Raw genomic sequence first — 12,639 nt, 5'->3', positions numbered from 1 at the left:
GTATGTGTGGCTGCCCAAGATCCCGAGAGGAGAATGGAGGAGAAGGTATTGTGGTGTGGCCATCCCTCCGGGGGAGGGGGTGATTTCTCACTTTCTGTCTCTCTGTCTTTCTGATGAGTGTACGCGCCCTACAGCAAAAACCTCTCCAAAAAATAAAATGCCAACACCAAGTGCTTGTGAGGATGTTGAGAAACTATTCATATGTTGCTAGTGGAAATGTAAAATGGTACAGACTTTCTGGAAAACATTTTGGTAATGTCTTATAAACTAAAAAATTTAATTACTATATGACTCAACAGTTACATTTTTGACCATTTGTCCCAGAAAAAAATAACACTTATTTTCACACAAAAATCTGTACATGGAGATTACACACACACACACACACACACACACACACACAGAGTATATGATTAATCAATAAAAGCAGAAAGCTTGAAACAACCTAGATGTCCTTCTTCAAAAGTTGAAGAAACAAAATACGGTACATCCATACCATGGAAAAGGAAAGGAGTGAGTTATTGATGAACACATTGATTTGGATGAAATATTTAGGAAATTATGCTGAGTGAAAAAAAAGTCATTCTCCAAATGTTACATACTGTATTATTCCATTTATATAATGTTTGTGAGATGGAAAAACTTCATAAATGATGAACAGCTTAATTTATGCCAATAGTTAGAGACGATGTGGGGTTGAGACAAGAGAGAGCTGGGTGTAGTTATGAAAGGGCAACAAAAAGGATCTTTATGATGATAGAACTATACTGTATCTTAAGTGATGGGGTGAGTACACAAACCAACATGTGATAAAATTGTATAAAATTAAATGCATACACAAGTAGATACATGTAAAACTGGAGAAATCTAAATAAGACCAATGCATAGTCAATATTAATCAATATTCTAGTCAATATGTAGTCAATATGTCAGTTCTTACATTGTACTATAGTTTAGCAAGATTAGGAGAAACTGGGTAAACTGTAACAAAAATCTTTCTATTATTTCATACAACTGCATGTGATACTGCAATTACCCTAAACAATTTAACCAGCAAAAATAAATACCTTATAACAAAACTTGGCACATAGTATGCACCTAATAAATGTCAGCTATATCATAATCATTACTATACTTATATATTCTTCTATTTGCTCTTTCAAATCTGCTCTCTTTCTATTATTTTACATAGAATATACTTCTTTCCTTTTTTTTGAAAAACAATAGTGTGGAGTTACATTAGTTTTAGACCCAGTTTCTAATACAGGTAGAGTATCCTTTATCCAAAATGCTTGAGACCAGAAGTGACTCTGATTTCACATAGTTTTTTGAGATTTGAAGTATCTCTTAATATTATTAATATACTAAGTGTGGTATATATAATCATAATCAAAATGTTTTGTTTGCATTGTGGCATATTCCAGATGTTTTCTAATGGTCCAGTTGGATAGTGAAAATACATAATGAATAAGCGATGGCATTTTCTCTGAAATAATTCTGCAGAATTTTAGAATATCTAAGGGAGAGTATTATTTTGTCAAAATAGTCCATGTATGTAAAACTACCCCATATACAGATGTCAGTGTTGAGTGTCTTACTTTCTCACAAAAAATAAATATGACTAGTGATGAAAAGAAATCCATTCTTACCATAGTTTTGTAATATACTTCAAAATAGTTGATGAAACAAAACAAAATACAAACACCCCTCCCCAAACAAATCTAAAAAATTACCACCAGCAGCAACAATAATATATTTTTAAAAATTGTGTCATCTCATCATTGCCTATAGAAGAGTCTGTTAACCCTTTGAAAGCTGTCAAGGCTATTCATCATTATAGAAACCATTATTTCTGTGAAATCTGCCATTGTAAGTTTCAATACATATCATTCTTTTCTTAAAACTTCAAGTCACTCTGTTCTCCCTGCCACGCAAGAATGTGCCTGTGCCTGGATTTACTGTTTTGTTTTGTTTTTCTGATTTTTCCACCCAAATCCTCTTCCTAGAAAAGAAAGCTATCTCTGTCTGCCTATATAAATCTTCCTCATCCTTTAAGATCTAGTTCATATACTGTCTCTTGCACACAGTATTCATCTATATTCCTAAATAGAGTTATCTTCTCCTTTAAACTTCACATAGACCCTTGTTTAACTCTCTGTAGCATGTATCTCATTTCAGCACTGATGATGTATTTACCTCAATCCTCCCAGAGATTGTAAGCTTTTTGAAAGAAGATATGGAAACATTCCTTTTTATATTTTTTGCAATGCCTCAATAGCACTTTTTAAGTGAGGCTTTATGGTTTCTTTTTTTTTTTCTTTTTTTCTTTTTTTTTCTGAAGCACATGCGATGATGAAGAGTTTAAAATTGGAATCTAACTAAAGGGTCAATGATTAAAATTTTGCTAATTATATAAATACAATCTCAACAACTTAAGTAAATGGTGAACTCAGCAAAGAATAGATGGAGTTTGGAGAAAACAAGTCCACATGAATATTCAGGCTAGTTGCTCTGTATCTACCACCGCTTCTTTACATAGAATGCAATAATCTATGTGAAGTGGACTCTGAATTCGTGCTTATCACATACTTGCATATGACCTTGGACATGATAACAATATTTTTTGGCTTCTGTTCCCTTGTCTGTAAACTTAGAATAATGATAGGCTCTATATCAAAAGGTTATCATGCAAAGAAGTTAATCTTGAAATGTACTGAGAATATTGCCTTCCCATAGCAAGCATTCAATAAATATTATTATTATTGTTGATACATTGGAGTTTTATTCTTTTTTATATTTTGATTTTTTTGTCATGTATTCTTAAGGAATGTCTTGAGAGAGACTGATGGAAGAAGCTATAGGAACAGAGATTTTAAGTAGTTCCCACAAGTCGACAAACTTCCTAAATCACCTTTTCCCAAATTTCAACACATTATTTTGATTTTTGTATGTCAGTTGCATGGAAAATTTGCTTAATATTTTTCTTTATTTCAACTCTCTTGTTAAAATTTTGTGTTGCAATAAGGATGAATGTATTAGTTATAATAGAAATAGACATTAACAAACACTAAAATAATATAACATATTAAAAATGAAAAAAAATCATCCACATATCACCTGATGCTTTTTGAATTACCACTATTGGTGTGTATAGCACAATTATTAAAAAACCTGTCTTAACTAATACTTTAAATATCCTAAGTATGGATCATGTAGGATACTTTTATTAGATTTTAAGTGTCTTTACTGAAAATGAAGAGACTGCAATAGTTGATCTTTAAAATCCCTTTTATTCTTTCCTCAATAGTGACAGTGTCTCTCCCTTTTACTTACCCTTTACCCATTCCACTTATTCCTCAGTGATCTGGGAGCTTAATAGTAATAATCTATTGACTTGAAGTATGTAGAAGCATGCATTCATATTTTCCTCTTTGCGTTTGGTAGGGGGTGTTTTCTCTTTTTTTTTTTTTTTTTTCAGTTTGCTAACTTTGCTATAAAATGAAATCCAAATTCACTGGGTACTGGCCAAAGTTTTACTGAGATGGTCTTCAGAAAATTGAGACCATATGACTTTGAATGATATTTGGCAATGGCAGATGTACTGGAGTACAGACTGGGTTCTTCTTATTTTTTCCTGTAAGAATAATAGGCTGGGATGGGCATGACATGATATACCTCATTTTCAAATTGCATGTTTAAATAGTCACAAACACTATTTGTCAGTATATTGCTGAATATTTTTTTTATTTTTTAAGTTTATTTTGAAAGGTACCATGTGGTATTATTTTAAAGCCTTATTTTGGGGCCAGCAGTATTTTTATTGTACAAGATATCCACATAAAGGGTTCCTATTTACCTAATCAAATAATAAATGGAGTATTATTTAACAAGTGTGAAATATGTTTCTATGCATTAGTTACAAGCAAAAGGAATATTTAAAGCATATTGTTTCAGAATAGTCCTTTTCTGATTTTTTTCTAGAGACAAGGTCTTACAAAATATCCTCAAATTATTAGTTTAGATACTTAAGAGGTGAACTACACTTTTATAAGCAATACAAACAAAAAAGTATAAAAACACAGCACACTTAACACAGAAACAACTATGAGAAAACAACTATCTAGCCCCCATTGTTAAACAATATAATGGACTTTTTTTTATGTTTGATTAGGATGAATAAATTTATAGAGTTGACTTTTATTTCTGAGGATATTTAGAATTTTTTATAGTTGGGGGATTCGATTTATTTTGGCAACAAAATGTGAAGGTAAATGTCAGAGTCAGTAATAAAAATATGCATTATATCATGATCGCGTTGACAGAAAAGAAATGCAACCAATATACTTTTTTTAAAGAATGATTTTATTTAACTTTATTTATTATTATTATTATTATTATTTTCCAGTTTGATCAGAGAGACATAGAGAGAGAGAGATAGGAAGGGAGAAAGCAAGCCATCAGGTTTGAGACTTGAACCGTGGTTGGCCATGTGGGAGTCCAGCGCCTTTAACCACCATGCCACTTGCCGGCCCCAACAATCAATACACTTTTAATTCAAATTACTGAAACTCTAATTGCATGTTTCCATTTTATACTCTTTTTTTTTTTAAAGAGAGATTTGTTCTATAGGGCTTGTGTGCTCACCAGAGAGAAAGAGACAGACAGAGAGACAAAAAGTAAGAAATCACCTCCCAGCGGCAGTGGCCACACTGCAATCTCTTCTCCTTCAGTCTCCTCTTGGGATTTTGAACATACATGCATATGTGCACGGTGTGAGATTTAGACCACTGGGTCTGGAACCCGAACCTCGGTTGAGCAGCATGAGGTTTAAGCCACCAATTCCAGGACTTGAACCACGGTCGACTATGTGAAAACCTAGCGATGTAACCATTATGGCTTCTACTGGTCCCTGTATACTCTTTTTCATTAGGAAAAACAAAAACAAAAACAAACAAATAAAAAACCTGTAAATCATGATTGGAAAAATAATCCAGGGAATGTTCGAGATTATTTAGAATGTAGTTTAATGTTTATATATAATCATATATATCATCATTTTGTATATTTTTCATTCAATAGATTTTGTTATTCTAATGTGAATTACAAATTTCAGTGTGCAGAGACCAGCAGATGGCGTAATGGTGATGTTGCTAGACTCTCATGTAGTTGACGGTGGTTCAACTTCTAGACCTAGTGACTTAAAACTCATGCTGAGCATGTGTGTGTGCATGCCCAAGATCCCCAGAGGATAATGGAGGGGAAGGGATTTCAGTGTGGCCATCCTCCCTGAGGGGTGATTTATCCCTATCTTTCTTTTTCTGTCTCTCCAGCGAGCACGTATGAGCCCTATAGCAAAAATCTCTAAATAATTTCAGTGTGCAAAGCTCTATCTGATGCATTGTTCAGATAAAATTAGAAAAAAATCCCATTGTTTGGAGTTCCAGGTTCATTTATGTAAAACTGTATGAAGGAAAGCATAAAGGGAGAAAGGGGATAAGTGAGTCCTGTGCACTTAAGGACTCTAAATCTGTAAAGCATTTTACTATAATTCTTTGCTGTAGAACATTTATGTAATACTTCCTTTGATATGAAGCAGGTGTAATTTCTATTTTGTTGATGGAGAAACTGATTCAACTAGGAACTTACTCTTACCACAACTATGGTGGTAAGGTCAGAACTAGATCATGGGTTTTATGTTCCAAAGTCTTGTCTTTCTTTTTTTCTAAAAAAAATATTTTTTCCCTTTATTTATGATAGAATGTATGCTCAAATGTCTGTGTGTGGCTGGGGATGGGGTCAGAGAGAGAGACAGAGAGAACCAGAAAGTTACCGCAATGGGGCACAGTAATGTCACAATTCTTTTTCCTCCATTTTTCCATCCTGTCAAGATTTTAGGCATGTACACACATGCATGTGGTGTGTTTTTCAAGCCCCAAGGACCAAGATTAAAACCATTGTTCACCTTCTGGTTTCCAGATCCTTATGCACAGTGTTTACCGCTGTGCTACAGGGCTGGCACTTCAATTTTTTTTTTTTGAGAGGTTTTAGCTATAGGGCGCATGCACTCGCCAGACAGACAGAGAGAGTCATAGAGACAGAAAGCGAGAAATCACCCCCCCAGGGGGGAATGGTCACGCCGCAATCACTACTCCCCCATTCTCCTCTCGGGATCTTGGGCACACACGCACATGCGCCCGGCATGAGTTTTAAGCCACCGAGTCCAGGACGTGAACCATGGTCGACTACGTGGGAGTCCAGCGACATAGTCATTACGCTAACTGTTGGTTCCCTCTCCTTCAATTTTGAAGGGCAATTTTACAGACTAATTGTAGGTTGGCATTTTTATTTTTTTTTCTATTAATACTTTAAATATTTCACTCCAATTTCTTTTTGCTTTCATGGTTTCATGAAGAGAATTGGATGTAATTCTTATCTTTGCTCTTCTGTAGGTAAGATTTTTTTTCTCCTTTTTGAAAAAGAAAAAAATTATCTTTGATCTTCTGCAGCTTAAATATGTTATATATAGGCAGAGTGTACAGAAATTTTTAAAATATGGATAAATATTAAAGGTTAATTTAAAATTTTACTCCTTATATATACTGAGTGTTAAAACCTGAAATCTCAGATTAAAATTAGAGTAGATATGTATTTTTTAATGAACCCACAAGTTTATAAAATATATGCAAAAACTGTATTATGTAATAGAAAGAATATTGGGGTGTAAGTCATGAAATCTAAGAAAATCACTTTGCTCCTCTGTGAAATGGGGATTATAATTCATATATGCATAAATTTATTTGTTATGGGAAATTAGTATGCTATTAAATTAAAAGTACTTCTAGAAGTATGAAACATTACACAAGTAAATATATATATGAATTAAAATGATAATTTTTTATCAATATAACACTTTATTGCATACACTTCATTGCTACAGATCTTCCATTCAGAAAATATAAATAATCTTTCATTAGGTTGTGATTCCCTTCCATTACTCCAGTACAGAAACAATTTAAGAAATGTTTACATTTTTATAATTTATTATAAAATTGGACTTTCATTAATACATTAGAATTTAATTGTTCATTAGGCCCCAAAGAGTGGCTTACAATGCATGACTTTTGAAAATAAAATGACATAGTTTAACAAAACCTATTTTGCATATTAAAAGTTATTCATGTATTTTTCTATCAAATTGAGTAATTTTCTATGTTAAGTAAAAATACTGTCAATTATTCCACTGTTGAGATAATGGGTTATCATCTAGAGTTTAATTTCTGCAACTACAAATCTTAGAAATTCAAAATTGCTACTAAAATTCATATTGTAAACATTGCAATAGTGGAAATGCTATTTTTTAGAGGTTTTTGCTATAGGGCGTGTGCGCTTGCAAGAAAGAGAGAGACAGAGAGAGAGAAAGCGAGAAATCACCCCCTGGGGGGATGGCCACACCACAATCCCTTCTCCTCCATTCTCCTCTCAGGATCTTGGGTGCACACGCACAGGCACCTGGCGTGAGTTTAAGCCATTGGATCTGGGACTCAAACCATGGTTGACTATATGTGAGTCCAGTGACATAACCAATATGCTAACTGCTGGTCCCTGGAAATGCTATTTTAAAGTATGATGACAACATCAAATGATGAGAAGAATATATACAAAGACCATATCAAAATATTTATAGCTACATAAATATGAAAAATAGCCTTATTAATTTTTGTCTCCAAATGCTTTCTACATTCCTGTAATTTTTTTTTTGGAGAGGTTTATGCTATAGGGCTCGTGCGCTCACCAGAAAGACAGAGAGAGAGACATAGAAACAGAAAGCGAGAAATCACCCCCCAGGGGGGATGGTCACGCCGCAATCCCTTCTCCTCCATTCTCCTCTCGGGATCTTGGGCATGCACGCACACGCGCCCGGCGTGAGTTTTAATCCACTGGGTCCAGAACGCGAACCGCGGTCGACTACGTGGGAGTCCAGTGACATAGCCATTACGCTAACTGCTGGTTCCCATTCCTGTAATTTTTTTAATAAAATTTCAAGAGAACATGTAAATAACAAAATACATAACAAATACATAAATATTATGTTGAACAAACAGATGGAACTAGAACTTGTTATAATCCATTTGGATTATGAGGCAAACAATTTATTCAAAATATCCATTTTCTAGATGTGAAGATAGGTTTCTTTCTTTTAAATGTAGATATAATGATTTTCATATTAACATTCTATTACATCAAAATAACAAAGTATTAACATTTCACTTAAGAAAATTTGGCATCATAAGCTTTAGAAGAAAAACAATAAATATTTTAAACAAATTAAACTATTCTATATTCTGTGGAGAGGTTTTTGCTATAGGGCGCGTGTGCTCGCCAGACAGACAGAGAGACAGAAAGCGAGAAATCACCCCCCAGGGGGGATGGCCACGCCACAATCCCTTCTCCTTCATTCTCCTCTCGGGATCTTGGGCATGCATGCACACACACCCAGCATGGGTTTAAGCCACCAGGTCTGGGACTCGAACCACGGTTGAGTACATAGGAGTTCAGCGACATAGCCATTGTGCTAACTGCTGGTTCCAAGTTAAACTATTCTCATGCCCAATAAAGTCTTCTTAATATACGAGTGCCAAAATTTCAAATGTAGAACAATCAGGAAACTTGGAACATGAAACACTGAGTTGAATTTAAATACCATCAGTATCTCCATCATCATATCCAACATCATCAAACTGGATTTCATCATCATCTCTAGGACCAAATGTATCTGTTTCATTCTTAGCATGTTCTGGAAGCTCACTATATGCCTTCAGACTTCTAGCCTCATCTGCAATGTACTTTAAAATTACATCTGCTTTGTTATCTTGATATTCTCGTGGACCAATCAATATAATGTCTGAAGTATTTATCCAAACCTTTTTTCTCAGTTTTCCTCTGATATGACATAACCTCTTTACGCCATCAAATACATTGCCTCTAATCGTCCATTTCCCAACATCTTGATTACCTGAGCACACTCTTATCCATCTTCTTTAAACACCAACTCTCTTTTTTCAGATTCATTCTCATACTTACCCCTACACCTGTTTTTACCTCCTTTACCTTTATCCTTGGGCATGGTGGCGATGGCGACCTCTCAGAGCCTTCTCAAAATGATAAAATGTTTACAAATGAACATAACTATTATTATTGTATGTAGTTCCACCCAATATCGATTTTTTCAGGCTATACAAAATAAATAAGCCTAGAGTTCTACTGTGTAGCATATTGCATGTAGGCAACTATAGTCTTTTTTCTGCTTAAAAAATTCCCAAGAAAGTAGATATTATTTTGTTTCCTATCATAACAATAATAATAATAATAATAAAATAAAGAAGGCAGAGAAAACTTTTGAGGGTGATTAATACATTTATGGTGTAGATTGTGGATGGTTTTACAGATGAATACTTATCTCCAAACTCATGAAGTTGTTAAATACATAAAATATGTACAACTTTGCATTTAATTTCAGTTTCTTTAAAAAATAAATAAATAAATAAATAAATAAATATAAATAAATAAATAAATAAACACTATTTTTTAGCTCTATTTATTATTTAACCAGAGAGAAACAGAGCGTGAGAGAGGAAAGTGAGAAAGCAAGCCACAAGATCCAGGACTCAAACAGTGGATGGCCATGTGAGAGTCCAGGGGCACCAACCACCATGCCACCTGCTGTCCCCCCACCACCACCCACAGCGTTCCTATTAGTAGCACTATACTGTCTTTTTTATGCACTTCAATGATTTTTTATACAGACATACAAATGATGAAGTGTGAAAAAAGTTCCTACTAGGACAGACTGTTAAGAATAAAGAACAATTTTTTTGAGAGGTTTTCGCTATAGGGCGCGTGCACTCGCCAGACAGACAGAGAGAGACATAGAGACAGAAAGCGAGAAATCACCCCCCGGGGGGATGGTTACGCCGCAATCCCTTCTCCTCCATTCTCCTCTCAGGATCTTGGGCACGCACGCACACGCGCCTGGCGTGAGTTTTAAGCCACCGGGTCGGGAACGTGAACCGCAGTCGACTTCGTGGGAGTCCAGCGACATAGCCATTGTGCTAACTGCTGGTCCCCAAGAACAATTTTGTGTTTTAAGAGAGCAATGATGCAAAATATTTAAAGTATTTAGCCCTTAAAAATGTCCTTTGCATATGCCATGTATAATGGATTAAAACTAAGCTTTATGAATTAAAGATATTGTACCCCAAATTTTTAAATAATCTTATATTCAGTCATTCAGATATTAACCCTTAATTAATGATTCTCAGTGAAAAAAGTATAATGTAAGAAAGAAATTATTAGAGGGATATTTCTAAATTAAATAAAGGGTTCCATTAAAAAGTAATAAAGTAAAATATAGTCTTTCAATTCCAGTGGTAAAAGGAAAGGGGAGAGAGAGCAGTCTTCTGTATAATGTACTCACACAAAATTAGGTACTAGAACTAATAAAAAAAAAGACTACAGTGAAAAAAATAGGTTAAAATACTATATAATCCAAAAATTCCAGTAACATCTGATGAAAATAGCACTCGCTTAAGTAATTTTCATGAATATCAAATTACAAAATAGTTGTTTTAAGGGAACATTTTTCACATTACAAAGGTTTATTCAATTTACAAAAATATTAAATGGTCTGCTCCCCTAGTATAAATTGATGTGTGATTATAGAAACCTGGCATGCAAAGAATAATATACACACAAAAAAATCTGTTTGAGGCAAAGTTTTTATTGAAATAATTATATGAATCAGTGGGAAATGTGTCATCTAAAAAACACAGGGTTTAAGGGCTAGCAGGTGGCATGGTGGTTAAGGTGCTAAGCTCTCACATGACTGACCATAGTTCGAATCTTGGACATGGTGGCTTGAAAACCATACCAGGTGTGTGTGCATGTGTGTCCAAAATCCTGAGAAGAGAATGAAGAAGGGATTGTAGCATGGCTATCCCCCTGCCAGGGTTGATTTTTCACTTTCCCTTTCTCTGTATCTCTCTGGCAACTGCACATACCCTATGGCAAACAAACAAACAAAACAAAAACAGAGTTGAGACAGTAGGTAGAATGGTGCTTAAGGCAATTGGATTCCACATGGCTGATGATACAGTTCGACTCTATCCAGACCATGACTTGGAAAACATGTTGGGTTTGTGAGTGCCCAGAATCCTGAAAGAAGAAATGGAAGAGAAAAGATTGGGGTGTGGCCATTCCCTATTGGGGTGCTTTCCGTCTCTTTCTCAGGTTATAGACTTTTCATAGTAATATCTCATATTTATAAACATCACAAATGACTTTTACATGCATTTCCTCTGTATCTGTGACTTGTCCAAGGTCACATGTCTAGTGAGTGGAGGAATTCCTACAGCATTTTTCTAGTTACAATGTAGCTGTTGCATAAAGTATTCAGGAGATAACAAAGCACCACATTTGCCTACTTATCATTTTTTCTAAGTAATAGTTTTTTTTTGGTACAGCTACATAATTAATACACTTTTCTTAAAGAAATCCATGCAACTAAGTATTCTGTCAGTAGCCAATGAAAAATGTTGAATTTCAACTTTGGTTTTTAAGTCTTATCATTTGATGAGTTTGATTTCCTCATAGACTGTCATTGGAGATCCTAAGTATAGCGTTAGTAGTGTGATTAATATGAATATAGAAAGTGTTAACGAGTTTCAAGACTAAGAAAATCATAATCTTCTAACATTAATCACTTGAGAATTAGTCAGCGAACAACTTAATAAAATAACCATAAGGTACCAAATAAAATGCCATGTGGTGCAGGTCCTCCACATGCATGTGTTCAGCTAAAATAAATTACACAGTGCTTCTTTCTAGGAAAATACAAATGGACCAAGTTGACAGATATGAAGTGTGGTAAAGAAATAGGAAAGTGTGAAATGAATTTAGACTAGGTTTAAATTAAAACTAAGTCAGCTTTTTAGAAACTAAAATGTTTGATAGGTCTTTAGTGAATAAAAAAATCAGTCAGTTCGGAATAAACCATGTGTCAGGATTGCCTGTTTGCCTCATCTGAACTAGTCATAATAAAATTCTTCTGTCCTTCATTTCTTTGGTCTGTCGAGTCAGTGGTAGTCTTAGAATGATACTCAGGATATAGCATGCCTTTAAGGAGATGCTTAAGTAATCACAAGAATGTAATTAAAAGGGCAATCAATTTTGAAACTGCTATTGTTCCGTAGAGTGTTACAGTTTTAGTGTTGCAGTTCTGCAGTCCCCTAATGTATCTATTCACCAAGATTTGTTTATTCTTTTGATTTTTAAAGAAATTACAAACCATTAATGCAACAAAGAAATGTGGCATTATCTGTTGAAGGTATTTTATAGTTTTATCAACTGGACTAGGGAGAAATATTCACATGTTGCAATATTCACTTTGTAAACTAAATAATGTGTTGAATGTATAAAAGAAAATGAACTTTAAAAATGTAAATGAAAAAAATAAACATAAAAAAGAAATAATACATCCCTTCAACTTACCTCTAGATTTTGTTCTAAAAATTTTCTCAAATATTTGATTAGTTTTTTCCAGTCTGATTCGCTAGCTCCCTCTCCAGAGGTGGTGATTTCTTC

At 34.3% G+C, this 12,639-nt stretch overlaps 1 pseudogene; it reads right to left on the bottom strand.

Annotated features, from left to right (window-relative positions):
• Positions 1-8,693: 8,693 nt before the first annotated feature.
• LOC102483343 (eukaryotic translation initiation factor 1A, X-chromosomal-like) lies at positions 8,694-9,124 on the bottom strand (annotated as a pseudogene).
• Between the last annotated feature and the right edge of the window lie 3,515 nt (positions 9,125-12,639).

This window comes from Tupaia chinensis, unplaced genomic scaffold (genome assembly GCF_000334495.1).
Source record: "Tupaia chinensis unplaced genomic scaffold, TupChi_1.0 Scaffold143610_2, whole genome shotgun sequence".
NCBI classification, from domain to species: domain Eukaryota; kingdom Metazoa; phylum Chordata; class Mammalia; order Scandentia; family Tupaiidae; genus Tupaia; species Tupaia belangeri.
This window is presented reverse-complemented; position numbering and strand designations above follow the sequence as displayed.